Source organism: Felis catus, chromosome A3 (genome assembly GCF_018350175.1).
Source record: "Felis catus isolate Fca126 chromosome A3, F.catus_Fca126_mat1.0, whole genome shotgun sequence".
Taxonomy (NCBI): domain Eukaryota; kingdom Metazoa; phylum Chordata; class Mammalia; order Carnivora; family Felidae; genus Felis; species Felis catus.
Window position 1 is genome coordinate 61497643 of NC_058370.1, and position 26407 is coordinate 61524049.

At 46.9% G+C, this 26407-nt stretch overlaps 1 protein-coding gene across 21 annotated transcripts in view; it reads right to left on the bottom strand.

Annotated features, from left to right (window-relative positions):
- INPP4A (inositol polyphosphate-4-phosphatase type I A) overlaps nt 1-25429 on the bottom strand; it is a 134654-nt gene extending 109225 nt beyond the window's left edge. For 9 of the 21 annotated variants that reach the window (XM_045054098.1, XM_023251610.2, XM_023251602.2 and 6 more), the window contains exon 1: nt 25196-25428. The gene's annotated coding sequence lies outside the window, so the exon portion shown is untranslated. Of the gene's footprint in view, nt 1-15303; nt 15725-25195 lie in introns of those variants that run through there. The other 12 variants (XM_023251615.2, XM_023251614.2, XM_023251608.2 and 9 more) reach the window with 4 other exon arrangements.
- Nucleotides 25430-26407: the final 978 nt, after the last annotated feature.

The following is a 26407-nucleotide window of genomic DNA, read 5'->3' on the forward strand; positions in this document are numbered from 1 at the left end:
TGGATACAAGAGCCTGGAGTCCAGGGGAGACATCTGAACTGGAGTAGTATATTGAGGGACTGTCAGCCTGTAGGAAGTAAGTGAGCCACCAGAGTGGATGACCCCACCAAAGAATGGAGCAGAAGACAGGTCCTAGGACTGGGCCCTGGAGGTATTGGGGAGTAGAGGAGAAACCAGCCCAGGAGACTGACTGAAACAGGAGGGCAATCCAAAGTGAGGGGTCCCGGGAGCTGTGGGGAGAATGTTCCAAGCATGCGGGAGGGAGTGATGAAGGCTGGAGACCAGCCACCACTGGGGGTCAGGGAGTGGTGTATGAGAGGCTGGCCCCAGACCATGGGAGCAGCACTGATGTTGGTGGCTGGTCTACGGAAGTACAATCCAGGCTGCTGGAAGAGAGGCCAGCAGCGATGAGCAGGGTCGGGTGAGGTGGAGACCAGAGGTATTAGAAGTTTGAGGAGAAGGTATAAAAATGACCATTTAGGATAGGAGTCAGCCACATCCTGCCCACCATTTGTTTTTAGACAGTTTTAGTGGAACACAGCTGCATGCATTTGTTGCCCCTGTCTGTGGCACCTGTCACACTACAACAACAGAGCTGGCTGGTGCTGTGACAGAGCCTGTACGGTCCACAAAGCCTAAAATATTATCTGGTCCTTTCCAGAAAAAGCAGGCCAACCCCTGGTCTAGGATTGTGGCGAAATATGCTCTGGATGCCAAGTGGTCCCACCCACGCTCTGTGGTTGTGAATTTAGAGCCCTGTCAATGTGGCTGTCCTCTCTGGCCACAGGCCACTGTGTTGAAAGGCACCCACAACCAGGGTGTGGTTTCACCAAGTGAGACCTCGAAGGGAGAGAGGCCAGGGCCCTTTTCTGTCACTACTGCCACGGAGCCGCCCCCAGTGTCCAGTGGAGTACACTACACGTGTGCACATGGCCTCATTTCACCTTCCAGCCCGAGACATGGGAGCACTGAGGCTCAGCACTTAAAAGACTGGACGCCATGGGGATTCAAAACAGGCTGGCCCCAGGGTAGAAGCCCAAGTTCTGAGCCCCCAGGGCCCACCCACTCCACCCCAACTGCACTTCAGAATTACCTAATGGAAAGGTAACACATGCCAGTGCTGGCCCTACTCCCACATTATTTTACTGGCCCTGAGTGGGGGGCAGGGGGTGGAAAGCAGGCTTCCGTGTTTGTCAAAAGCCCCAGCTGAGTGTAATGTGTAGCCATGGTGGAGAAAGTTGCAGTGTCTCCATCCCTCCCTAACCCCCAGCACCTCCTTCCCCCAGGTTGCCCACAGGTGTTCGGCCGGGCTGGCTCCTCCTCTGCCATCTCAGCCACGATCTCCAGAGGTATCCACCCAATCCCCAAGGCTGGGAGTTCCCAGTAACAGGGGTCTTTGGTGACCCAAGATCCCTCTTGCCCTCAATGTCCAGCCGTGAGCCCTGTGTCTGGTCTCAGCAGGATTTACAGCCCCTTGTGAACCATGAAGGGTAACAGACTTTAACCCTTCACCATTTAAGACTGTATTGTTCCTCCTTCACAAACTGAAGCCTCACTGGGTTCAGGATTGAGACTATCAAAAAAGAAATGCCACAGGTCTCAGGACCAAAAACGTGACCCACCAGTCTCACCCCACACAGTACTGACTCTGGTTTGGGTTTTATTCCCCTCCATTCCTTTATTACACCTCCCTGATGGCACCTTTAGATTTTCTGTTCTCTTTACTGAGACATCAAAATTGGGGTGTCTCTCATATGAGGACTTCAAGAGACAAAACAGATGAACATAAGGTAAGGAAAACAAAAATAATATAAAAACAGGGAGGGGGACAAAACATAAGAGACTCTTAAATATGGAGAACAAACAGGGTTACTGGAGGGGTAGTGGGAGGGGGGATGGGCTAAATGGGTAAGGGGCATTAAGGAATCTACTCCTGAAATCATTGTTGCAACATATGCTAATTTGGATGTAAATTAAAAAAAATAAAAGTAAAAAATTGCGGTGTCTTACCCCTTACTGTAAAACCTCAATATTTTACTATTATTCCACTTATTTATGGCTATCACATGCTAAATTAGTTCATGATCTCATTGCAGTGGAAAGTAAACAAAGCACTATAATTGATAAATATTTAAAAACTCAGTTCTGGAATTCCACAAAGGAGAGGTTGAACTTCTGGGCAGTTCAATCAACAGGCTGCATTCCAAAAGTCCATTTATAAGTTATCTGGAACCCAGAGAGTATTTCTTTTCACATAAAATTACCATTAAGATGGTATTTAAGTTTCCAAGCCAATAGGCAAATACCTAGTTAACTCATTTGTTCTTTTGCTCTTTTAAATAAGGAAAATGTTATTAGAATACAAGAAAATCAAGAGTGTGTTCACATGTGTGCACATACAAGAAAATCAAATGTGAGTGGATGTGTGCCAGGTATATGCAAAACATCTGTTACTTAAGGAAAAGAAGCTTTTCATCACTCAGATGCTAAACCACAGAGGTTAAGAAGAGACCTTCTGCTTACTTCCGAGGGTGGAGGACACGATGAACCTGGGTCTCCATTGTACCTGTACCACATTGGGGGGAGGGGGGTGGCCACTAACACTGCCAGAGAGTTCTCAGTCTAAACTGTTAACACAGACAGAGAAAGGAGGTAAACAGATGGACAGATCAAGATAACAGAGTGGTGACAGGTAAACAGACAAGGGGGAAGGAGAGGCGTGTACTGCATGGGCTCCAGCCATCCAAGGGGAAAACTCAGCAACTCTGTCTCCCCTGCTTTACTTGAAGAGACTCAGAGTCCAAAAGTCTGGCATGCTCACTCAGTGACTGCCAGAACATAGCATGAGACAAGCATTTAAATGAGAGATGGAGGGCGCCTGGGTGGCTCAGTCAGTTAAGTGTCCGACTTTTGATTTTTGGCTCAGGTCATGATCTCAGGGTCGTGGGATTGAGCCTAGCATCAGGCTCAGCGCTGAGCAGAACCTCCTTAGGATCTCTTTCTCTTCCTCTCCCCCACCCCTCTGCTTGTGTGCATGTTCTCTCGCTCTCTTGCTCTCTAAAAATTAAAAAAACATTAAAAAAAATAAAAGAGAGCTGGAAATGAAACTGTGGGTCCCCATCAAAAAGCACACAGACAGACACTGTCACCTGTGGCACCTGCCACTGCTATGCATTTGGTGGCTGGTCTATCACTGGGCAGGGCCTACCTGGCTTAGATGTAAGTAAGGAGCTACATGGACAGAAAGACCCATGACTCCTGCCCTGCCACTGACCAACTAGGTGACTGAACTTTTCTGCACCCCAATTCTCTCATCTGTAAGACAAGTGGTGTGCACATGGATAGAGCACAGCAACTAGCATTCAGCAAGGCTCCTTTAGTAGCTCATAATTTGTGACAGGGAATGCAGGTCACCCCACAGAGCCGTCAGGCCCTGTTATACAGTGAGTGCTCAGCAAGGTTAGCTTAAGAAACACAACAAGACAGGTGCCTTCCTATCTGGGGAGATGTCGGAGCAAGACTTGTGGGGGACAGAGAGCAGACTGAGCAAGGTGGGCAGAGCTGGCCTGGGTGTGAGCCCAGATGATCAGAGGGAGGTCAGAGGCCCAAAGGCCAGGGTAGCCTGGGAGAGACCACAGGCCCCACCCACCTGAGCAGGGGCTCAGCGTGGAGAGGAGGTAGGAAGAAGGCTCCACTCTCTGGGGAAGGAGATTAACGGGGCCCAGTCAACTATGAGGGACCTCCAAATAGCCACTGAGGTAGGTGGTGAGAGAAGAAGGAAGCTGAAGATATGAACCAGACTCAGAAACATGGGCTCTTGTCAATTTTCATGTTATTTATAATATATAAATATAAATAAATACGTAACGCATATATCTGTTCACACACACATCAAAGACAACTTTCCTCAGTCCACAATAGTGGAAAGACTGTTCAAATATCTGTCCTCTGGCTCCCTGGCCCCCAACCCCAAGGCAGGAGGAGTATGTTCTATTTGCTGTTCTTTTCCTTCCACCTATCAGACTGACCGGCACAAGGAGGTATTCGAGAGATGTTTGTCCTATCAGTGAGTTGGCTATTTGCACACCTCCCAATGCGCTATTTCTTTCAGAGATTAACCAAATCCATCCTAGACATCACCTGGCCTTCATGTGACTTCTCCCTGGCTGGGTCCAGGAACTCACACTGACTAAGGACACAGCACACATGCCCATGCTGGACCATTTCACCCATGTGATACCATCTTATTTACACCAGGTTGTTCCATCATCAACGTACAGATGAGGAAAACGAGGCTGCCCAAAGCCATCTGGCCACAGTGAAACAAATTCATTCATTTAACAAACATGTCCCTAGCAAGGTGCAGCGATGACACCTGACCCCGAAGCTCATATTTTTTCCAAACCAATGTAACATCACGGGAAAATGACAGGGGCTTATCTGTTCATCAGTGAATGTCCAGCAACATTACAAAATGTGGCATCAGAGAGAAGAAAGAACCATGGCCACCCAAGAGCTGCTCAGCCTCTCCAAGCCTTGGCTTCCTCATTACAACCACTGAGTGTCCTCCAAAGGCTGCTGTGGGATGTGGCAGGGCAAGTAAAGAGAATGTCCATGCTCTAATCCCTGGAACCTTCGAATGCTATTTATATGGCAAAGACTTTGCAGATGTGATTAAATTGAGGACCCTGAGGTAGACAGATTACATGACACGGGTGGGCCCTAATTCCAATCATAAGTGCCCTTACAAGGAGGAGACTAAGAGAGATTTCAGACAGATGAAGGGCACATGATAGAAACAGAAGGAAGAAGTCACAGAGAAGATGCTACACAGCTGGCACTGAAGATGGAGGCGGGAGGTAGGGGAGGCGGGGAGGGAACATGAGCCAAGGAATGCCAGCAGCCACCCGAAGATGGACAAGGCACCCCACTAATGCTACCAGGGAGAGCATGGCACTGCTGAACCCTCGATTTGGAGCCTGTGATACTGATTTTAGACTTCCAGCCTCCAGAACTGTGAGAGAATACATTTCTGTTGGTTTAAGCCACCAAGTCTGTAAGACTTTGATACAGAAGTCCTAGGAAACTAATACAAGGACACTAAATGCGGGCATGTGAAGCAATCAGCAAGGTGCCTGGCACAGCAGGAACTGAAGAAATGTCCATCGGTGAAGGATAGTCCTTGCCACCCCTCCCTAGACCACCAGCCAGCGGTACTGAAGAACTACTGCCTTATGCTGTGATTATCTTGCTTACATTTTTTTAATGATTATTTATTTTGAGAGAGAGAGAGAGAGAGAGAGAGAGAGAGAATGAGCGGGGGAGAGGAAAGAGGGAGAAAGGGGCAGAGAGAGAATTCAAGCAGACTGCACACTGTCAGCACAGAGCCCAACGCAGGGCTTGATCCCACCAACTGTGAGACCATGAGCTGAGCCGAAATCAAAAGCTGGATGCTTGGGGCACCTGGGTGGCACAGCGGGTTGAGCGTCTGACTTCAGCTCAGGTCATAGTCTTGCAGTTCGTGAGTTCGAGCCCCACGTCGGGCTCTGTGAGGACAGCTCAGAGCCTGGAACCTCCTTCAGATTCTGTGTCTCCCTCACTCTCTGCCCCTCCCCCACTCGTGCTCAGTCCCTCTCTCTCAAAAATTTTAAAAAATTTAAAAAGAAAAAGAGTTGGAAGTTTAACCAACTGAGCCACCCAGACACCCCTAACTTGTTTACATTTAAAAAATACTCATATTTATTGCTTCTCTCAACTACATCCCAAAAGGGAGTTTCCAAAGCTATTCAAGGACTCTCTTAGCTCATCCCATACAAGTACAATATTGCCACAGGGATATTACACGTTGTAACATCCAGTACAATTAACTCGGATATTCATGGGGAAAGCTTTCCTGATGTCTCATGGACTAGACCCTCCTGGCCTCAGGCATCACAAGCTGTTATGAGAGATCCCTTACCTTGAATAAACACAGCAAGAGAACTTCTCCCAGCCACAGGCCCTGAAGCTGGTGTGGGGTGAGATAACTCCGCCTTGCCAGGGCCAGCCCAAGAGAAGGGCCAAGTGGGTGAGCAAAAAACAATGTAGTTAATGTTCAGCCTTCTGCCCACTTTTCATTTCTTCAGCCCGGGTGCCATGCACCCCCACACTTGGTTTTCCTTCTTGAGGGTTGAGTCCCAATGTCGAAACACACCATGTGCAATAATTCCACTTCCTCCACTGTTAGCGACCTCCTCCTGGGCTCTGTGTGCAGGAGGCCCCATGACCCTGACAGCAATTCTGCCTCCCTTCTGCCTCCATTCAGTTTCAGAGGCAGGACTGAGCTGCCCCAGGACCCCGCCACCCAGACTTAGGCTAGCACAAGATTTGAAGACCATCCCTTCCACCAGGACAAGCAGCCCTCAGCCACACAGGGCTCAGGGTGGAGCCTCGAAACCTCAAGAGTATTTTAGAGAAAATATGAACATGAATAAGCCTGTTCAGTTCCTGAAAGCAGTCATCGGCGGGCCCCCTGAATTGCCTTCTTTGCTCCCATTCTTCTCTGATCTTCTGCAACAGCTGGGTTTATCCAGCAGACTGGTGCCCTGAGCTAGCTGACAGCCACTAATGGGGCAGAAAGAGCCATCTCAGAGCCCCTTGGCCACTGGCACTGCACACAACAGACCCCAGGGGCTAACGTCTAACATCTGCCAGCCCTCGGCTCCCTCCCACAGAGGCCTCATGGCTTGAATGTGTCCTGCTGGCACCTGCACAGGGGCTGATAAGCAGCCTTGCAGCTGTGAACCCTCTGGGGGTGGGCTACCATCAAGTCCTGCTCTCTGGAGCATCCCCACGTGTGGCAAGAGCCCGCCACTGCCCCTCCCCCAGGCCTGAAGGTGGGGCCCTCAAAGATGTCCGCTGCCTGTACAATGCTGCCATGTGAGGTGACTGCACACCGGCTCCACTGTGGTAAACTACCAGGACTGTCTTGCAGATCTAGAAGCTGCAAGGGACCATCCAACATGACTCCAAGACATATTGACATATTTACAATGTCCAGGCTGCTCCCTTCCCTCTCAGACACATGGCATGGTGGTAGAAGCAACTGATTCACTGGGCGGGAAGAAGCAGCCTCAGTTAGATATCATCATGTCACAAACACGATGCCACAAGCACTATGCATTCCTGGTCCTGGCTGTCAGAGACATCCCTCCAGAACCATCTGCAGCACCTGTAGTAGCTCAAACGTGCAGTGGGCCCTGCAAAGTCCCTCGGAACCACTGCTCTTGAAGCTCGGGTCAAATGTGGCCTTGACAAGCCTCATTCAGGATGCTATGGGTGGGTTTAAAAGGCCTATGTGTAACTAAAGGTAATATTCTAAAGAAGCGTATCTTACAAATAATAGTATCTAACCATTAGCTGCCCTCTACTCCCCAAAGCAAGTTATAGTCCAGATGAGAATAGCAGTAAATGGGAACTTCCAAATATCACCCAATCCCACACTTTCCTTCCAGATAGGGTGATACTCTATCCACACCTTAGGGCAAGGGTGGGGGGTGCTCTTTCAAAGAGCTAACACATTAGTGCCCAGCACAGACCAGGAAGAGCCTACCAAGCTCAAGAGAGCACTAGTCAGGGGCGCCTGGATGGCTGACTCAGTGAGGTGTCTGACTCTTGATTTCAGCTCAGGTCATGATTTCAGGGTTGTGGGATCAAGCCCCACGTTGGGCTCCATGCTGACAGCACAGAGCCTGCTTGGGATTCTCTCTCTCTCTCCTCTCTGTCTGCCCCTCCCATGCATGTGCACTCTCTCTCTCTTTCTCTCTCAAAATAAATAAATTATTTTTTTTGATTAAAAAAAAAAGAGAGAGAGAAAGCACTAGTCAAAGAATCTACAGCACAGCCTGGCAGGGGGATGCTGTGTAGCTGGGCAAAACAAAGAGAAACTCTATACAATGAGTAGCCAGAAATAGTAACGGGAGATGGTGAGGGGTGCAGTGGACGTGGAACGTGACACTGTGGGCATAAAAACATTTTAATGTGTACACACACACACATCTGCTGGCATATACACAGAATATCTTGGGAAGAACACAAGAAAAGCACATGGCATTGGTATCTCCAGGAGGGGATCTAGGTGTCTGCGGCAGGAGGCTGACTTTACCATATACCCTGCTGTACCTTCTAATTTTTGAATCATGCAAATGTATGCCTATTGTAAAACAGAATATAAAATGTTATCAAATGTGGCAAATCAAGCTAAGTACAAGCAGGTTTTGAGGACTCCCACCACGTGATGTTAGTGCATAGTCACTAATAAGAGGGTGGGAATTCAAAGGCGTGCTTCTCTGGGTCAGTGTCACCCCAGCAGGTGAGGAAATCGACAAGGCTGCACCTGCTGCTGGCAACAATTTCCATTGCCTCATCCCTTGCTCTCTGCCCTTCACTTCCTTATTCTCCAGCCTTGCCCTTCTGCCACATTTTTCTCCCTGACCACATCACCCCACTATATGGCACAGTGAAGTTTATGCTCCCAGTCCCCAAGTCACAAAATCTTAGAGCAGGAGCGTGTGCTAGCACAGCTACAAGCCAAGTCCTGTCCCCATAATCTCTCACTACCTCATCCCCTCCCCCAGCCACTGGCCAACAGGCTTGACTATGTTTTATGTCTATACTGCACCCCCCTCCCTGCCCAGTGTAGAGACCCCACAAGGTCATAGCAAGAGCATGACTATGGAGGAGGTAGGGCCAACTGAAGCTGCCCACTCAGCTGTTTCAATGTGCAGGGAGAGGACCCTGAGACAATTAATATTTGTTTCTAGAAACCCAGATTTCTGGGGTTCTTCATACCCCAATACTTTCTTTTCCTCACAGCCAGCTCAATTTTTACAGGTGGTTTAGAATATCCTTCCCCAGTCCTGGTTTCATTTCCATCATGTCATAGACATGGCTTCATCGCCACCACTATGGGCTCTGGGGACCCTGCATCAGGATTCAGTGAACTGCGGTGCCCACACCACTGAATGGAAATGAGGGAGCCCATCTTGGCCCACAAACCTGGTTAGAACACAGGTATGATTACAAGAACAATTACCATCTAAGAAAGGACCTCCTCAAACCTCTAGAAAGACTTTGGAATTTAAAACAATGATATAAGCAAAACAGAATAAAAAGCTTTTTAAAAAGTCTGAGAAAGCTCCTGTGTGGGATGAAGTCTCAAACTTGAAAAGGACCTGATGATGGACCGTGAGCCTCCCGGTGAGCTGACCCTGCCTCTCCTGAAACTCCTTCCTGATGCGTTATCCCTGTCCTCCCCACGCTTCTCTCTTGAAACTCCCAGCTCGAGCTATCACCCCCACCCTTGACACATAACTCTACGTGAAGCCCTGTGATGTCCCCAAAGCCCAGAAGAGGAGGAGGCCACCCTTCCTGTGAACCCCACCCTACTGGGCTTCTCTTTTAGCACCTATGATACCACACTTGCGACCCTGTGCAGATGTGAGAAAGTTGATAAAATTTAGAAAGAAAACAATCCAACATGACTGAGCCCTAAGGTGTGGCACTTTCTTCCCAGAGGAACAGAAGCAGCTGCTAGGTCACAGCCAGCTGGCTGACAGGGCTTGTGTGCTGAGGACACAAATGCCACTGCACAGGGAGGACATATCAGGTACAGGGACACAAGCTGCCAGGTTTGGCTTCACCCAAAGACTGACTGCAACACCAGCTGTGCCACAAGCCCCAGTCTTACTTCCCTCTCCTGGGTTAGACCAAACCCCAACTTGACCTCCGGGAAATGGGCTGTCTTCCCAGGACAGGCTGAGGCTTTTCTTGCACTTTCCACAATGAAATGGCAGCTTTGTTCATTCATTCACTCGACAAACACTGATTATACACCTATGCTGTACCAGGCACTGTGGGATACTCTGGAGATACAAAGAAAACAGAGCTGCTGTTCCTTCCCTGAAGGACATTTATGTCCTATGACACTCCAGATCTGTTATGTTCACTGGGCACGTCCCCAGAGAACAATCTTCACAAATGTCAGTACCACTGTGGGACACAACACCCTCTCCCTCAATAAAACACAGCAAAGCAGAATTGAACATTTTAAGTGATTCCTCTAGACCCCTAAGGAGTTACTGTCAAGGAGCTACACACCAAGAAGGAGAGGGTAAGGGGGCTCCCAAACGGGGTTCAGGGGAGCCAGGCCTTCAGGGTGCCTGGACTAGGTTAGCTTACTTTGAAGCCGGTTTCCTTTTGGCAGCCCAACACTCACTCCCTAATTACACTCCGTTAGCAGAAGTGTGTACCCACCCTCTCTCAGGCCACTCAAATTGGGGGCACAGGCGATCAACAGACCCAGGCCAGGCAATCAGACTGCCAAGTTTCCAGCATCGGGAGTGAGCGCTAGACCCAGGTCTACTCAATCAGTGTCACTCCTTCCCCTGGGACAGTTCAGACCTGCCCCATCCACACTGTCTCACAGTGAGTGTTACTCCCACTGGACAAAGCTCTGCTTGAGCATCACATGATCCTGACCTAGGACTTTTATTCTTTTTTTTGGGGGGGGGGGAATGATAAAGGGAAAGAGAGAGAGAGAGAGAGAGAGACAGACAGACAGACAGACAGAATCTGAAGCAGGCTCCACACTCAGCACAGAGCCCAACACAGGGCTCAATCCCACAATGCTGGGATCATGACCTGGGCTGATATCAAGGGTCAGATGCTCAACAAACTGAGCCACCCAGGTGCCCCGACCTGGGACTTTATTCTGTGCCCCATCGATGCTCCACTTCAGGTGTCTCTAGGCCTGTGGTGGTCACCATCTTGAACTCAGATGCTGCCCAAATGCCTGCTACGCCCCTGGCAAGGGTTACGGGGCCAGGGGCCACATGACAGCAACATTCTATAGTCAGCAATGCGTTCAAGAACTTCTGCCTTCTCTGTACTTCTCTCCGCTATCATACTCCCTTGAAAGTGCTTTCCCCTTTAAGAGTAGGAGATGAAACATGGAAATCAGAACCACTTCCCTCCTGGCCAGGGCCTCACTTTCTTCATTTACATTGCACACTTAGGGTGTCCCAACGGTTTTTGTTTCTTCTGAAAAAGTACAGCATCTAGTTCACTGGGGCCAGACACCCACCCTTGGCACCTGTGGAATGGGAAGGCAAGGTCCACATAACACATGGACCAGCACACCCATGAAGGGGGAAGAAAAGTAATTTTATGAAGTTTGACAGATACCTCCCTTAAGTAAAATATCTCACTCTCACAGATGAAAAAAACAAAACAAAACAACCTATGTTTATACTGAGAAAAAAGTGGATAGCAAAACAATCTGAAGATAATCACCAGGGAGTGATGATTACTGCTGAGATACAAGGAAAGATGCTATGTTCATCCATTGCCTACATAAGCCACTCATAGGGTAGAGAAAGTGAGAAAGGGCCATTTGATAATCCTTGCCTTTTTAAAAATGTGAAGTTAAAAAAAATTTTTAAGTTTATTTTTATTTATTTTGAGAAAGATAGAGAGTAAGCAGGGGAGTGACAGAGAGAGAGAATTCCATGCTCTGTCAACACAGAGCCCAACGTGGGGCTCAAACCCATGAACAATGAGATCATGACCTGAGCCAAAATCAAGAATCAGAAGCTTAACCAACTGAGCCACCCAGGCACCCCTAAAAAAGTTTTTTAAGGCTAGGAAACATTACTACAGATTAGCAAATTTTCATCATTAGTTTTGGAAACACAAAAAGAAACTTCCGTATTTCAGAGGCATGAATTCAAAGAGTGTTTATAAAGATTCTTGAACATACATGCACGTCTATACCCCTAACTCCCAGGGATTCCAATCAGACAGAAAGCAAAGCATAGCTCCTCAGCAGCTACTGCCTTTTTAGGATGTGTGTGTGTGTGTGTGTGTGTGTGAACACAAAAGGTGTGTATGCACATGTGCAAATGACAGCTCTAAGTACATGTGTGAATGCCATGTGTGAGCACACACGAGAGGTGAGAGAGGTGTGTGTGTCATTCACACGTGCTGGGTTGGGGTAGAGGGAAGAGGACAGGAACAGCTGGGCTGGCCAGCATTACCCAGGTGTGCAGCAGACAAATGCTTGTACCCAGTGACTGGCAGGCACAAGGAGGGCCCCAACTTCTATCCATGCCTGTTCCTTGGCCTGACATCTGACCATTGGAGAGGCTCTCTTCTGAGTTTAGGGACTGCTAGCACATATATTCTTCTTAAAATCCAAATGCCTCAGAAAGAACACATTAAATTTCGCTGACACCTAGAATAAACTGGTTATTTGATCCCTTTCATCTGACAGAGAAGACACTTGGGATCTCCCTTCTGGAAGGAAAGCAAGACAAGGAGGAAAAGAGGCAAGAGAGAAGCACAGACCCAGGTGCCACCCTCAATTCCACTAATGAGGCTGGCCCTCCCCATACTTGGGGAGGGGACCTGCCTGTGGTGGTTTCAGGGTGGGGAAGGATGAGCCAGCCCTGGAGACTACAGTGGGGACAAGCTTGTCTTCCTCTTCCTGGGCCCCAGGGCATCTCATCCACAGGCCCTTGCCTGGATCTCACATTCTTCCTGAAATCCCCCCACCCAAGCAGCCCCTCCCTCCAGACACACCCACAGGTCCAGAGGCACCAGAGAGACTACTGGTGGGAAGCAGCTCTGGTCTGTGAGCCTTGGCACTGGCCCTGAGAATTTAGCCCAGAACTCGGCCATTTCTGTTTTCTAAATGAGGAAATGAAGGAACAAAGGGATCAAGTGACCTCTTTCAGACTCTCGTATGAAAGACATGTGGAAGCAAGAAAGGTCTCAAGTTCTCAACTTTTTAGTTAGCTCTCCATGCCTACAGCCTCTCCAGAGAAGTTTTCCCAAAGTTTTGCCAACATTTTTCCAACAAGCATTAAAAACTCACCTTCCAAAAAAGACAACTTGCAGGAGAGACACAGTTGCCTCCAATGTCTATTCTTTGCTTCCTCCATAGAAGCCCTAGGATCCTGACGTTTAGTTGGCCCAGGGCTGTCCGCCTCCCTTGCAGCTAGGTATGGCCAGGAGTTCGTTCGGTTCTTGCCAACAAGACGTAAGGAGAAATTTGATGAAGAGTTCTTGGGAAGTGTGCCTTCCTCCAGCCTCGTGTCTAGAAGGCCCATGAGCTGACCGCACCTCTAGCTGCCAACCCAGACAGGAGGCACTGGGCCTCACCACAGGCAGGTACAGCACAAGGTCTGACAACAAGAAAGACACGCCTTCTCTGACTAGGCCTCTTTTCCTTCAGATGTTTTCCTGTTATATGCAGCCAAATATTAATCCTCACAATTTTACCATTCCCCACTTGTATCCAATGGTGGCAAAGGTCACCGTACTGGGATGCTGACAGAGAAGGGTACTATTTTAGATTTAAGTTCATGAACAGTCCCCTTTTCCTTCTTTAATGCCTTAAATAAAGCATTCTCAAATTTACCCTGGGCCCTAGGCTCAAGTGAGTGCATGCTCGCAAGACCCTACAAGCATATTAAAATTCATTTTGTTGTAGAGTTATTTTATAAAATAGCTTCTCCCCAATATAATCAACATTTATAATCCTAAAAAAGGCAACCAATCTTATTTCTAGGCCTGTCTGAGTAGTAAATTCAAAAAGCCTTAATATGCCGAATTCCTGTTGACTGCCCCAAACATTTAATAGCTTGGCTTGCATATTTAGTGCAGACGAATCTAGGTTATGAGGCAAAAATAGCCCATTTTGTTTTTTTGTTTTTTTGTTTTTTCATTTCAGTGAGCCCATTAAATGAGGTTCAGAGTCTAAGCCACAGGCTACTAGTGGCCATGATAAATACGGGTGCGATCCTTAACAGTTTACAAACCAGCCAGCCTGAGGGTATGTAATACTGGTGAGACCCCGCGATGCCCTGCTCGAAAAGGAATGACACAGAGATTACTGCCCTGGGACTTCATACCTCATCTAATCCTGTTTGGAACGAATCTGTTCCATGACAGTTTAGAACCTTCTCTGCTAGAGATGGGGCTGAGGCTGTGCTGGCTGCTGTAATGAGGACAGACACGAACACCAGACAGGGGGGCCTGAAGCCCCTTCAGTGCAAGAGTGGCACTGCCATCACAGAAGCATCCTTTCTCTGTGAGCCAGTCCACAAGCTGCAAAGACTTCTCACTGCTTCACAACCTGTCTGCTGGCTTTTCTATTCCTTTTGGCCAATGAGGCTAATACCTAGCTTGGTAAAGATATCTGACTAATTAAGGAATGATTAAATAACCAAGTTGACTCAAAACGCAAACGTCTTTCTCCCTGTAGGAAAGTTATTCGAAAGATCATGTAGTTCGAAGGCGCCTACAATGATAATCAAAAAATATGTATCCTGGGCAATCACTGGTACGTCACCCACTATTTGCAAGACTATCTGCACTATCAAGAAAGTCAGGTTCCTGTTCTCATGAGTTCTGCAGTGTTTGAAGGAGAAAGACACACAGATGAAGAACGTGACAGCTTCTGGTAACACAAGCATCCCTGAAATAAGTTCAGGGCTCTTCTTGAAGGGACGGCACTCATACGGTTGTATCCATTTGAAGCTGTCTTTAATTCTTTTTAATCAGTTTATGCTTTAACTGATAACTTTAAATCCATGCACCCTTTCTGTAAAATGTCAGGAATGAATAATAGAAAATAAAATAGGTCAAAAATAGCGTAAAAGGAGGTCAGAGAGAGGTAGGTGAAGAATTCAGGGGAGGATATCAAACTGCCAGAGAGAGACAATCCAGATCCGAACAGCTGTGCATACATTATCAGGGGAAAACTTCAGGGAGTAAAGTGGCATTCATCAGTTCACGGAAAATGACAAGGATATGAGCATCAACATAAAGCCTATAGCTGTACCGGGGGATTATATGCAGTGGGCCTCAGAAGGCGGGTGTGGGGATGGAGTGCAGGGTAGAAGAGCCAGAGAAAGGTACCAGACACTCTACTTGGACCAGGAAGAGTTTGGTCTGCATGATATACAGACAGCTTCAACCTTCATGGACATATCCAGGGTATTCCAGGGTCTCTGACACTAAGTTTATGTACTTTAGAAAGATACTCATAAATCACTGCAGAGGGGAGCCAGAAAGTGAAAGAAGAGTAGAGACAGGACCTCGATTTCCAAGGCCACAGACTAAACAAGTACTTCCCTAAATACTGTGTATGTATGTGGGTCTCCCTCGATGCCAACTTTACCTATGCAGCCCTCAGGCACAATCACAACTCTGCTTCATTGTTGGATTGGGGGTCAAGGGAGAAAGAAATGAGGGATTCACCTGCTCCAGATGAACGAGGAAGGAGGTCAGATTCAGGCATGATTTCACCAAGTCACCAGCAGGTTAGGGGCAAAATCCAAATGCATGCTTCTCCTCTGCCTGAGGTGGGCACTGTCTACCAGCACGGTGTTTCCCTAAGGCCAATCCATTCACCCATCACTCTGTCCTCTTCAAAACCAAGGAGTAACAATGTTAGAAAGATTCTGGGTTACCTTGACATTTTTTGGCACACAGTCAGTCCCATCTTAATTGGGCTCTATTACTGCATTTTATCAACCATTTGATTATTACCCAATTACATAATGTGATCATTCTGTTTAACATTTGTCTATGCAGAACACAGTCAAAGCAATGAATAAGAAATGTGAAAATACTCAACATCCACTTCACACAATCACAAGTTTTTATGTGCTTAAAAAAAAGTGTCAGTAGAAGAGAAGGCTTAGCTGGGTCAGTGATCACCTGACAAAACATTATGAGCCCAGGCCCCTCCCACTTCCCTGTTCTGCCCACATCCTTCTCTGACCTTTACTGGCAGTCCCCTGCCTCTCAGAACCTCCTTCTACATTTCCCCTCAGAGGTGCCCTGGGCAGGAGTCAGAGATGGATGTACTCTAGCCTTCTGAATACATTTCTTTATGGCTGTTAATGCTTTTTTTTTTTTTTAACATTTTTCATTTGAGAGAGAGAGAGAGAGCGCACGTGCACGTGCACACGGGAGAGGGGCAGAGGGAGAAGGAGAGAGAGAATCTTAAGCAGGCTCCACGCCCCTACAGAGAAATTTCTTAAAGCATGGACAGGACTTGAAGGATGTTGAGAAAACTGAACACAGTACGTTTTTTAAAATAGAGGCACTATGGAGGTGCCTGGGTGGCTGAGTCGGTTAAGCATCCGACTCTTGATTTTGGCTCAGGTCATGATCTCTCAGTTTGTGAGTTTGAGCCCTGTGTTGGGCTCTGCACTGACAGCATGGAGCTGCTTGGGATTCTCTCTCTCTCCCTCTGCCTCTTCCCTGCTAGTGCTCTCTCTTTCTCTCTCAAGGTAAATAGATAAACATTTTTAAAAATAGGGGCACTATGGGAAAAATGGCTTTCAAGACTGTAAAACTGAGAGGAAAGATACCAAGTCTCCTGCAAGACTGTAACGTCCTACCTGCACTGGTCCAGAGCATTGCAATGCACAAATATGCTTATCTCAACCTACATAACCCGCCATGGGTTGTGGAGGCACATTCAGGTTCATGTCTCATAATCCAACTTATGCCCCCTCAAAAAACATACACAAGCACCCCAAAGAGATTATTACATATGCTTTGTAACACAAACCAGACTAACACCTACATTAATGCATCCCAAAGGCAGCCAAGGTGACTTGGAAGTTGTCCTGTTATTAAGTCACAAAGGATTGCAAGGGGATCACAGGCAGTGATGGCTCCAATGGGGCCAGCCTCAAAACAAGGGAGATCCAGATATCAACCTATTTACCTATCTCATTCTCTCTCTCTCTCTCTCTCTCTCTCTCTCTCTCTCTGTGTGTGTGTGTGTGTGTGTGTGTGTGTGTGTGTGTGTTTAGGTAGACACGCTGATCCACCCTGTTAGGAGAAGGATGAGTCAGGTGTCCACGGTTAAATTTTAAACCTCTGACAAATCCACACACTCCCTGCCTTGCCTCCCCATCTCAGAGTAGCCATGCTAAGGACCCTCAACATCATCAGGAGGACTGACCAAATACCACAGACAATAAGTCAGAGCAAGACCAGAACATCTACGCCTTTTTTCTTGCTGTCCCTGGGCTCCAGCTCCACTCCCACTGGCCCACACTGCTAAAAGTCCTTTTTTGGGGACATTCACTTTCGAATGTCCTCTCTCTGTGAAGAGAGCTTTATTACTACTCTTACTTTCTAATCTTATACTCTAATAAACTTTTGCCTGCTGCTCAAGAAAAAAAAAAGTCCCCTTTCATTTTAGATCAGCGGTTCTCCAACTGTGGTGAGTCACAGACCTCTGAGGTTCTGATGAAGGCCAGAGACCCTCTCCCTGGGGAAAGACCCCATATGTGTGTGCATGTGTTTGTGTACATGGCCAGGGTAGCCCCCTCCACTATGTGCTCAACTTCCAGATTTTACACATTTTTGCCAAACCCACAGTAGGAAGCATTCACAGTGAAACAGTACCCGAACATACACCTCATGCACATAGCTACATTTTTACCAAAAAATGCCAACCCTTTCTATAAGAAATGTACTTGGATATTTTCTATTTTATTTCAAAAAAAAATGTTTAATTTTTTTTAATGTTTATTTATTTTTGAGAGAGAGACAGAGAGAGTGTGAGCAGGGGAGGGACAGAGAGAAAGGGAGATACAGAATCCAAAGCAGGTTCCAGGCTCTGAGCTGTAAGCACAGAGTCCGACATGAGGTTTGAACCCATGAACCCATGAACTCATGAACCATGAGCCGAAGTCGGATGCTTAACCCACTGAGCCACCCAGGCATCCTTCAAAAAAAGAAATATGTTTAAATGCTGGTTACAATCTCAAATTGATTTCAGAACCACTGCTGTTTGAAAAACACTGTTCTGGACCCTGGCCCACCCGATCTCCTCCTCATGTGCTCTTCCTTCTTCAGCAATTAGCACTGATGTGGTACAGCAGGTATGAGATTGCCTGGATTAAGGGGAACCTTGGAAAATCAAGAAAATCTAGAAATACCTCAGCTCGCCGGTTTCTGGAAAAAATGTGGAACGGTGAGAGATTTTGAGCTCACAGATTACACCATGGAGGTGGCTCTTTCACTTCACCTAAACATAAAGTTGGAGCTGTACTTGCAAAAGGGAACAACAAAGCAGGTCACACTGGGCAAAGCCAGAGAGAACTACAAACTGCCATTGAAAATAGTCCCTTAGGCTGTCCCCAGGCCAACCCCTTAAGCATTCTCAAGCCCCTACTAACTGTACTGCTTTCTATTTTTTTCTAATTGAGCAAGGAGTAGCATGGTAAGCAAACTCTATACATCAGAACATACTTTCAGAATGCCTCTGGAAAGGGAGTCATAAGGGCCGGTCTAGATCCACAGCAGCTGGTCCAGTAGACTCCCAACCTTGCTGGACCAGAGATAGAAGCTGGGGCTGGGGTGTAACCATGCTGATTCCTTTAGTCCTGCAGGGAGGATGTGGGCCACTCTCGGAGGAGCTGAAGAGGATGCAGGCATGGGGCTAGGAAACAGTTGGGCCAATAAACTGGGGCCCAGGCCAGGGGCGGGGAGGGAGACATGGAGAACAAAGGTGCCCACAGGTTCCTCAGTTTACGCTGTGGGCTGACCACCCAGCGCTCTTCTCCCTTCTTCCTATTCTGGGAGCAATCCTCTCTGGATTCAGGAAAAGCCAGTCCCAACTCCAGCTGATGAATGGGAGTGACCTTGATTACAGTAAGAGCAATTCTCAAACTGGAACTTGCATCACAATCACCTGGAGGGCCTGCTACAACAGAGTGCTGGGCCCCAGCCCAGAATTTCTAATTCGGTAGGTTGGAGTGGGGCCTGAGCCTCACACCTAATGTCTCAAGGGATGCTGATTCCACTGGTCTGGGGCCCACCCATGGAGGAACACTCCTAAGCCAATCAGCACACAGCATCCTCGCAGCCTCCTAGTCTGCGTCCAAGGGAGGCTACGTGGTCCTCACTGCTCCCACACACCAGAGTGGCTGTGGCTAGAGACTGGCTGGTGTCAGGAGTGGGGAAACATGCAGTCCCACTGACCATAAGGACAACCTCATCATCATGAGGAGGCTCACTCTGGGTTGACACCAGCAGTGATGGCTAGAAAGAAGAGAAGAATCCAGGTCCTTGATGAAACTGCAGAACTGTTGATAGAGTAGAACTCCAGTTCTATGAGATAATAAATGACCTTACTGTTTACTTGTCAGCCCAAAGACCCCAAATGACACACCCCACAATCCAGGGAGACTCATGAACTGCTGGGCATCCCTGTTTCCTAAGAGGACCCTGTACTCCAGAAATATACACCTGCCTAGATGTATTCCTTCACACTTCAGAATTTGTACACCTAGGTCATCCTCCTTAAAAATTCTAATTAGCAGGTTAGAGAAGGCACCATTTGAAATTCAAGCAACACAAAACAAAGGAAAGAGTTCCACATCCTGGAGTGAATGAATTTTATCAGACAGCAGCTGATACCAGCTGTACAAGGGCTATGGTGGAGGTGTGGGGAACAGGGAGGGAGGCGGGGGATTTCGGCCTCAGAATTCTACCTGGTAGGTACAACAGGAAGGGCACTGCATAAAGGCCAGGAGAATTACTAGATGTCTGAAGTAAAGGCTCTGACAGTGTCCCAGGAAGGGAGCCGCAAGGAGCTGAATGCTTTTCTCCTCCAGAGGTCCCCTCCCAGAGGACACCCCTCTGTCTTCCTGACCCCATACCAGAAAATGGACACATTTTCATCACCACAGACCCTCCCCCACTGGAGACTTCTGCTTCTGAGTACTTCACCAGGTGAGCCTCAAGAACAGACTGCACGTTGAAAGGGCTGCAGGGTCTCACCCGCCCCAGGTTAAGGGCTGTGAGCAAACGCCAGGGGCCAACTGGGCTGAGTATGAGCAAGGTCTGTGCAGAGACCATATTGAAGAGACAAGCACACAGCACCCAGGGGCCCTGATCCCCCATTTCCCAGACAGCTTATGATGAAAGAGATGGTTAAACCTGCAGAAAAATGGCTGCTCTAATTCCAAGTTCCACACTGCCTGCACTTGCTACACACATGAACTCATCATAACGGTTCATGTTGCCGAATGCTTACCGGCAACAGGTGCCATTCCAAGCCCTTGATGTGCACTAACTCACTTTACCCCCCAACAAGACTCTGGGGTTGCTACTATCATCAGCCCAGTTTTGCAGATGAGCAAACCAAGACACAGAAAGATTAAGCTATTTGCCCAAAGTCACAGAGCTGATTGGAAGCTCACAGGGACTTTGGCTCCAGAGTCCACAATAGTTCCAGAAATAAAATAAATGATTTTGAAAGATGTATATGTTCAAAGCTCCTTACTTACAAATCAAAATATTAGAAATAGAAATTACTGATATTGGAGGCTCCAAGTAATGAATTCCCGGTCCTACATTGATACAATAAAGTACAGCAATTATTTTCAAATCCTGTGCAGGAAGCTATATGCTTTAATGGAAATGGCATGAGATCCAGAGAGACCTGGGTTTGAGTCCCAGTTCAAGCTCTTACAATCATTTTTAGGTGGATACCTTAACCACACCTCACTAAGTTTTCTGAACACCACAGCTCAACTTCCCACAGGACTTGCAGGGAATGTATACAAATAAATACTCGGCCCAGAGCCTGGGATGTAGGGGGGGCTCAGAAAATGGTAGTTTCCTTGTCCTCTCGAATGAAAAATGGATCATCCTTAAAGGAGACTTCTAAGGCTGCCAAAAATAAAGTCTAAAGTTACAGTAACTTCCACAATTCAGTAATATAAAGAATAACCTAATGAGAAAAAAGTGGGCAAAGGATATACACAGGTAATTCATAGAAGCAAAAGTATAAGCTAGCACAAGAAGGTTTTCAATATTTTTGGTAATTTGAGAAATGTAATTAAAGTAATAATGCCTTCTTTATCCATTAGATTGGCAAAAATTGACAAGATTTATACTCAGTATTGGCAGAGTTAAAAAGAAATAATTTCACACCCTAATGGAAGGAGTACAAAGTGAAAGCCTCCTGGAAGTGGGGGCAATTTGGCAAAGCTCTCCATTTAAAGTTACTCTTTGACCCAGAAATCCTACTTCTAGGGAGCTAGAAGATGGAAATATTAGCAAGTATTAACAATGATTTGATTCACAGATTCTCCACTACTTTTAGAGCAGGACATTGGGAATAACCTAAGTGTCCACTGATAAAGGATAGTTCAATAAATTGTGATAAACCCATATTCTGGAATACAGACAAAAAAAATATTTTAATGTCAGTACATATAGATCTCCAGGACACAGTGACATAGCATTAAATTTAAAATGCAAATCAGAGAAAATTTTGTGTAATATGTAAATGAGAGCAATACGTTCACTAAACAGGCCTAGAGGCAGCAACACCTCAGTAGCAATGAGCACGCCTAGGATCCAGATCTTGGTTTTTAAATACCATTCTCCATTAAAAGGAACCAAGACTCTTTGGAGAAATGGCTAATTCCAAGGCTGGAAAGTATAAGCTGAGTCTTGAGGGTTTTGTACCAGAGAGTAAAGAAGTCCTCAAAGAAGGATGAGGGTATGTCAAAAGGACATAAGGGGCTCCTACAAGCCAAGTCCGGGATAATTTAAGCAACAAGATGAATAATGAGCGTAAGAGACTATAATCTATTGCATAAAGCTGGAATTCATGAGTGCAGAGGAATAAATCAAAGGATAAACAAGGAAGAAAGAAATGTTCTTCCTTGCAGTATAATTCCAACTGGTAAGTATAGAAAGAAATACGGAATTAGAAAATTCACCATCTGGGGCACCTGGGTGGCACACTGGTTATGCATCCAACCCTTGATTGCCGTTCATGGTTCATGAGATCAAGCCTCAAGTTGGGCTCCACGCTAAATAGCTCGGAACTTGGGATTCTCTCTCTCTCTCTCTCTCTCTCAAAATAAATAAATAAACATTAAAAAAAAGAAGAGGAGAGAAGACGAAAAATCACCATCTGTCAGCCAGGATAACTGGTTCAGGTAAGAATCATCAATGGATTCGAAAGCTAGTGAGTCAGAGTATGAGGAGTAACAGTATAATCACAGAGTCTCAAGTTATCTTACTACCAGATACATATTAAATACAATGGGAAAATGGTAACTTTTCTGTAAGGGAACTTGGCAGACACCACCTTAACCAAGTGATCAAAGTTAACCTGACCAGTGAATGGGACTAATCAACAGCATATGCCTCCTCCTGATGGGACACGCTGAGATCACTGCAGGGTCACCCCTGTGCTAGTCCTGCCAAAAGTGCATAATCTGAATCTAATCATGAGGAAACTGCAGGCAAACCCAAATTGGGAGACTTTATCCACAAAATAGGCAGCAGTCTTCAAAAATGTCAATGTCATGGACTACAAAGAAAGATTCAGTAACTGTTCCAGATGAAAGCAAACTAAAGAGAGAGCACAATTTGACATAATGTATAATTTTGGATTTTTTTTTCTCTAAAGGATATTATTGGAGCTATTGGCAAGATCTGAAAAAGACCTATATATTAAATAATAGCATTGTATCAATGTTTAATTTCCTAATGTTTAATAACTGTGCTGTTGTTATGTAAGAGAATGTCCTTGTTTTTGAGATATACATAATAAAGTATTTAGAGGTAAAAGAGTATCAAGTCTGCAAGTTACCATTAAACAGTTCAGAAAAAAGGAATCACACACTAACAAATATGAGAGAAGAATAAGGCGAATGTAGTAAATGTCAACACTTGGAGAATGTGGGTAAAGTTTATCTGGGAATTCTTTGGATTATTCTTGCAACTCCTCAGTAAATCTGAAATAATACTTTTTAAACAATTTAAAGACAGCAAGGGGTGCATATGTATAGAAATACAGGTAAACTCCTGGGAATTAGATGCACGATGGCATTTTCCTTAAAAGCACAGACAAACAAAATAAAGGAGGCCTGCTTTGGTGTTAATATTGGTCTCCCCAGAATATGCTCTCCTCACAGAGCTTTTGTTCCAGGACACTAGAAAAATATGTTTTGAAGGATCTCTCAAGACCAGCTCATTAATCAAGTTCTACAAAAGAAGCAACCACATAATCAAGCCTTCTTCCCTGCAGATTTGTGCTATTTTCTCCTCCGTGAAAGTCAAAGCATCCTGATACCATGAGTAGCTGATAATACTATGAGGACTTTCGTGGAATACGTAATCAATAAAGGAGTTTTTCATAAGAAGCTAAGACCAACCTTGGTCCAAAGTCTCCACATCCCTCTGTCTTACTGGATTCTTGAGATGCTGTGAGGTCGGGGTCAGGGGTCAGCTGGTCCCATGTGCCTTTCCGTTCCAATCCTCAGCTGCATTTACAGGTTTGCAGGCTGAGCAGGATGTTCCCAGGTAGGCCGCTGGCTAAAGGGACCTGCAGGGTCAGTAGTTCTGACCTCTGACCTCTTCCCACCTCTGTGGTGCTTTACAGTTTACAACAAGCTCTTGTGTATATTATTTTATTCCTCCTTTCCTTAAAGCAACTTTTTTTTTTAAAATCCTAATATTTAGTGTAACAGCAATACAAGAAAATATCCAGTTTCCCAAACAATGGAATAAAATGTAATGTCTACCCTTGACTTCAGAGTCTAAAGCAGATAAACACTGAGATGTCATAAGCTTAATGAAAAACAGAAGTAGAGCAGCCACTAGAATCAGCAGAGCCAAATCTACTGCTGAGCCCAGGAGAAATAAATACAGCCTTCCCTTCCTTCTGCATCTGTCGGGCGTCCTTTCATTTAAGCCCTATCTTCAGGGCACATCCTCCCAGTAACTGTGGCTTGTTGTTACAGAGGTGTGTTTACGAGACACCACAGGGAATGAGGCCTTGTGGATCTCTGTTCACATGCAATAACCACCCCTGGGACAGCATCACTGTCTTCTGACAGCAGCCCTCCAACACATCACACTGGCCTTCCCACGTGGGCACCATCATTCATTTTCTTCAGAGAAACCCAACGGATTCCATCTTCCAGGAGTAAACATTTTAGCAAAAATCCCCAAAGCAAAGGACCTAGATCCAAAAACAAAATTCCTCTTAAAGAAAGCCTGTCTTCAACCAATGAGAAATTCAGTTTACTTCTAGGACAACCTACAGCTATTCTATGTGCATTTACCAATGCCAACAGTATCTCCATTCCAAAACAAATGGCAAAGCAGGTTCTGTTCTCACCTTTTAGAGGTGAGAAAATTGAGAACCAGAGTTAGCAAGTGAAAGATCCAGGATTCACACCCAAGTCAGCCTGTTCAGGCCCCAATCCCACTGGCTTGCCCACAGTCCACACAATCCACTGTGAACCAAGATGAATCAGGCAGAATTTCATCGCAACATTCAAAGGGCCACCCCACCCCCAATTCCCTTGGTTTAGATGCCCTATGGGCATTCTACTCTTAAGCAGCCTCCCAACAAAAACACATTCAGTGGCAAAGCATAAGACAAGAAAATGGGCTTTACAACTGCCTACACTTCTTTCTTAGCCAAAGAAATATTTTCATGATCTGTTATTATGGATGAACTCGGGGCAGGAGGAACACAACATTATGTAATGTCAGAGGGCAGGCGACAAGACGGAGGGAAAGCAAACCCATCCCCGATCTCTGCAAATTTCTCAGGCCTCAATTAACTGACTAGCACTGCCAGAACAAATTAACATACAAGAAGCAAAGATGCCAGAAATATAGGGGACTAAGGGCAGGCAGAAAAGGGAAGAGTTGAGAGGACGGAGAGCAGATGTCCTACACTGAGATGCATGCTTATTTTTACCCGGTTCTGTTTACACCCAATGCACAGAAAGGCCTTCAGCGTCTGAAGTCACTAGATCTAAGCAAGAGCCAAGACATGGCCTCGGAGTCGCCGCGTCCGGCATCCCGGCTCCCCATCTCCCGCCCCAGCCCCGCACTCCCCTCAGCAGGAGACTGCCCGGGTCTCCCAGTTAGGGGTCGGCCAGGCTTGGATTGTTCTCCAAAGACGCAACCGCCGGTGAACCACAAGGCTGTAGGATCTCCATGACAACCGCGGGAGCCCTCCCAGTCCAGCACCCCAGTATCAGGATGCGCGCCGCGCCCCGCCCCGCCGGGTGCATCATTGCGCCCGGCAGCTCACCGCAGCCGCGTCGCCCCCAGCCCAGCCTGGCCCACCTACCTGGCGCGCCCCGGCCCGCGGCGCCCGTGCCCTGCAGCCCCGGCGTCCTCAGTCCCGCCAGGCCGCGCGCCCAAGCCCTGCAGCAGCAGCGCCGCTGCTTGGTCGCCAAGTCGCGGGCCGCGGCCCGGCTCTACGTGCTGGTTCTCCTGCCCAGGTCGGCCGCGAACCCGCCGCCCCAGACGCAGCCAGAACTCCCCTGCCGCCGCCGCCGCCACTGCTGCTGCTCCGGAGGTTGCGCGTAGCCCCGCCCCGGCCCCGCCCCCTCGCCGCGCATGCGCGCTCCGCGAGCCCCGGCGCCGGGCCGCCCCACCCTCCGGGTCCGCCTTGCAGGCGGTGGAGCAAGGAGTCCCGGCGTCCGAGCACCTCGCGCTGGGTTGAACTCGTAGGTTCCCACAAGACCCCACTCTCAACTGGGACTGAATCGCCTGCAAGGAGTTCTTGAACTTCTGGACTTAATCGAATGATGGCATTTTCGCCCTCGGATAGACTGAGCCTTGTGAGGCCCTGACACATCAGAAGACCGGGTGAAATGTTCTGGCCCTTTGCCCCCGCGGTGAGCGCGCTTCGCGTGGTGCAAGTGCAGGCAATGCCTAGGAGACATTTAGGAAATGGAGCATTCAACCCAGCAAAAATTAAAATCATACTTTGAAAATACAGATAAGCAAAAAGAAGAGAGAAACTACTAACATCCTTGCAGACCTGTTCTGGCATAACTATGAATATTCATTTATAGACTCTCACCAAATATCAGCTCCTTACGCTTCTCCCCCAAAGTCCTGTGTTTTCATAGGAAAACAATATGTAAAATAAAAGTTTTGGAAGAACTTTTCCATTTTAATATGACTTTAATTAAACTTATGGGACGCCTGAGTGGCTCAGTCTTGGTTAAGTGTCCGACTTTGGCTCAGGTCATGATCTCAGGGTTGGGTTCCTGAGGGCTCTGTGCTGACAGTTCAGAGCCTGGAGCCCTCTTTGAATTCTCTCTCTCTCTCTCTCTCTCTCTCTCTCTCTCTCCCTCTCTCCCCCCTGCCCCCTACCCCACTCATGCTCTGTCTCTCTCAAAAATAAACATTAAAAAAATTTTTTTTAAACCTTGAATACTTCTGCTTGAGCAAGGGTAAGTAAATACCAGACAAACTATAAGCATGTATTTTATTTTGAAGTCTTTAAATTTTATCAGAAAAAATTATCCTTAAAAATTTTTTAATGGAA